Here is a 3,917-nt window from a genome sequence, read left to right as displayed (position 1 = left end):
CCGTTCCGTCCCCCACGACTTCTCCCCTACTCGACTCTTGTCTCCCGCATCGCCACCCCCGTTACTCGCGTGCCTCCTGCCAGGGTAGAGGAAAGCGGTCAGGAGGCTTAAATGTTAACCTAAACTTTTCTGAACCCATAGAACCAAAAGTCTACCGGGCACTCGCTCCACACGCGGCGAGAATGACAACGGCACCACATAAAGCACGAGCAACATGCCGAGGAGACTACTGAGGGAGGCCAGGGCGGAGCTGTGCTGGGGCGGGGCGGCGCGCTGTGTGACTGGCTGATGGTGGAGGTGTGGTGGTGGTGGTGGTGGTGGTGCTGGTGGTGGAGTAGACGGGGGTGTATCACGTGGTTGTTGTTTTATTGAAACTGGTTTGTTCTGTTACCTGTATCTGTTTCACTTTTTCTCGTAGATATTGTGTGTGTGTGTGTGTGTGTGTGTGTTGAGTAGGGGGTTGTATATGTGTGTGTGCGTGTATGTGTTGAGTAGGGGGTTGCGTGTGTGTGTGTGTGTGTGTGTGTGTGTGTGTGTGTGTGTGTGTGTGTGTGTGAGGAAGGGGGTTGCATATATATATATGTTTGTGTGTGTGTATGTGTGTGTGTGTGTGAGGAGGAACAAACTCCGGTCGACCTGCAGCAGTCAATGACCTCAGCTGCACGAGCCTCACGAAGGTGCACTGACTCCACCTTCAGCTCTCAAAAGTTTCTCGCCACGCCGTGTGTTCGCTGGACCAAAGGAGGCCGTACGGACATGAACACAGACGCAGTAGTCTCATGTGCAAGTTCTACTTTCTTCTAATACTTTTCTCTGTAACATACAAGTGTAAAGTATTTGAGGAATCTGACGGGGAAGGAGGAAGGGAGGAATGTAGAACGTGACGGGGGAATGAAAGAAAGACACAAACACTTCAAAGACGTGGCTTTACTATCTACAATTGCACAGAAACCCCAATAGTTCCCTGGTCACCGTGGCATGTAGCAGAGGGCTTCATGGCAACGCCTCACAGGTAAACGTAGCGGCGCGGGGCTCCAGGTGCTGCGCCACGCTGCCACCACCTGCGAGGGTTAAAAGGTGCATCATCAACACGCAATGCACACACTGCATCTATTTGACTGCGGAAAAAAGGACGCCTGACATGTGCCCTTACCACGTGAGGGGATGAGGGCTGCTGACGGTGTATCAAGGTCCACGCAGTCTTGTCGCGAAGGGAGGAGGGGGCGGGCGTCGTGCGTGACTGAGTAAGAGTCTCCCACGGCCAGTGGGTTGTGGGGGGAAGACAGACTCAGAGGTGAGTGACCCGGAATGGAATTTCCAACGAGCCTTTCCTTCAGGGTGGCGAGCGATCCTTCCGCCGCGACAGGATGCTTGCGGTGCGCTAATGCCGGGGCCATGCTGAAGGGTGGTGAGCGAGTGCTGAAGGCGTGCTGAAGGCTGAGATTAAGGGGGATAAGAGGGGGGAAGAGGGTATGAGGGTGAATGAAATGTGGGCTTGATAAGTTTATTGATTTTATGATTAAATCGTGGATAATTAACTCTCTCTCTCTCTCTCTCTCTCTCTCTCTCTCTCTCTCTCTCTCTCTCTCTCTCTCTCTCTCTCTCTCTCTCTCTCTCTACTTCCGGCCTTCCAATGACTTCAACACATAGGAGAAAAGCATCAGACAATCTCTTATATATGGAACTTTACTTTCTATTCAGTAACAAATGACAATAAACATGGATGCTATTTTGCTTTCTGTCCATGTTGAGCCTTATTTCGTGGCAGCAAAATGAAGTTTCATTGGACTTGAAAGTGTTGAAATATGACTATGAAATCAATCATATTTTTTCATGTGATTGGAAGGAACGTGAGAACAATTATCGTGTTTTTTTTTCTAAGGAAACAGAGAAAGCCCGTCTATCTGTCTGTTTTGTCAGTCCATCTTTTGATCTGTTTGTTTTAGCTATCTGTCTGTATGTATGTATGAATGTATGCCTGTATGTTTGTTTATTTGTCCATTTGTATATATTCCAGTCTGTTCGTTTGTCTTTGTGTGTCTCTTGGATTACCTGAATTGTCTGTCTTTCTGTTTGTCTGGTTATGTATCTGTGTGGCTCTCTATTAGTCTGTCTACCCATGTAGCCTATCTCTCTCTCTCTCTCTCTCTCTCTCTCTCTCTCTCTCTCTCTCTCTCTCTCTCTCTCTCTCTCTCTCTCTCTCCGCTGTTCGGTCGGTCAGTGCACACTCCGCAAGGTCACTGACCTGCTGGAGCTGCCCCTCGCCGCCACCACGCGGCGCAACGCTCCCTCAGGTGTTCCCAGCAGCACTGACAGCGGCGCAGCAACAGCGGCTGTGGTGGGGGCGCGGGAGGGCGTTGCCTGACGAAGGATCGGAAGAGTGTTGCTGTGTTACGTGGACTTCCTTCACTTCCCTCCCTTCCATTACTTCCTCTCTCTCTAACCCCCGGTAACAGCTAAGAGTTGTGGATGCAGTGCGTGTTTTCTTCCCAGGCATCTCCTTATACTTCTGTCTCGCGTCTTCAGGATCTAGTGAGGCTCGTCTAACGTCTCCTTATATAGGGCCAGAGAAGCCAGACTGACTCTCGACAGTCTCTCTCTCTCTCTCTCTCTCTCTCTCTCTCTCTCTCTCTCTCTCTCTCTCTCTCTCTCTCTCTCTCTCTCTCTCTCTCTCTCTCTCTCTCTCTCTCTCTCTCTCTCTCGACACACATTCCAGACGTAAACACTTCACTTCTCTCCCTCGTGTTATGGAAGTAAATAGATTGTTGGGACCGGCAAGAAAGGAACGTAACTCTTCGCCAGGAAGGGACTGATTACCTTACAATGTTGTGAACTGAGAGAAACTGTTTAACTTGTGAGAAATTTAGCGAGTACTTGATTCTCTCTCTCTCTCTCTCTCTCTCTCTCTCTCTCTCTCTCTCTCTCTCTCTCTCTCTCTCTCTCTCTCTCTCTCTCTCTCTCTCTCTCTCTCCAATTTTCTTTAAATCTACGCGCATGCAATTCTCTCTCTCTCTCTCTCTCTCTCTCTCTCTCTCTCTCTCTCTCTCTCTCTCTCTCTCTCTCTCTCTCTCTCTCATTCTTTTTGCGAATGGGGAGGAGTAATTTATGTTATTTAATGACTAGGCGAAAGAGAGAAAAATGGTTTGATAACATTTCGTAAGTTTAATGAATATAAGATGATTTTTTTAATGATTATTTTCTCCAGTTTCTATGAGATTACTTTTTTTTCATCCTCTTTTTCTGTATACCCTTTCACGCGATCTGATTTAACTGTCAACTGAAGATTGCACGAGAGGAAGAGAGAAACTGTCCGCCTGCTTACGTACAACAAAGGTGTTATTACAGAGGTGCGATGCCAGACACGTGGTCAGTCAGGTGTGCGTCAGACAACAGATGTGGCAGTGTCGCTGGCCTCAAGGTAGCTTACGTGCCCCTCCTGTTGCTCAGAGGCAGGAATTTCACACCCTGGCAGTGCTAATACCTTGTCGCACACGAAATTCATATAGTGGAAGCTGGACTTCATTGAAGTATAATTCTCGACGTGGTGTAATGATGCCTTCCGGGTGACGAGTAAAAATTAAATAAATAAATAAAAAGTTACGTCAAGAACGTGATTTTTTGTTTTGTTTTAATGGGAATATTAGAATTATTGTGAAAATTAAATCTGAGATGTAAAACTTGGCCATATGGTCGTTTTCTGCTTGTTCTCTTCCTCCTCCTCCTCCTCCTCCTCCTCCTCGCCCCACTCCCCACTCCTCCCCCTCCTTTTTTACAACTCACTGTATCTATTTTTAGACCGTCCAGCAGTAGATTTCACTATAGAGTAAATGATGAAGCATTTTTTCATAGTTTCTTATAAAGATTCCAGGTTACTTTCTTTCCAGATTGCGTGGTATACTTTTTCCATATGTTTTCAT

At 47.4% G+C, this 3,917-nt stretch overlaps 1 long non-coding RNA gene across 1 annotated transcript; it reads right to left on the bottom strand.

Moving 5' to 3' along the window:
- Positions 1–487: 487 nt before the first annotated feature.
- On the bottom strand, positions 488–2,624 carry LOC135110950 (uncharacterized). The gene is made up of 3 exons (XR_010273505.1): positions 2,246–2,624; positions 1,154–1,437; positions 488–1,061 (listed from the first exon to the last, which is right to left on the bottom strand). It is a non-coding gene; the product is annotated as an uncharacterized LOC135110950 (long non-coding RNA).
- Positions 2,625–3,917: the final 1,293 nt, after the last annotated feature.

This window comes from Scylla paramamosain, chromosome 21 (assembly GCF_035594125.1).
Source record: "Scylla paramamosain isolate STU-SP2022 chromosome 21, ASM3559412v1, whole genome shotgun sequence".
Classification (NCBI taxonomy): domain Eukaryota; kingdom Metazoa; phylum Arthropoda; class Malacostraca; order Decapoda; family Portunidae; genus Scylla; species Scylla paramamosain.
This window is presented reverse-complemented; position numbering and strand designations above follow the sequence as displayed.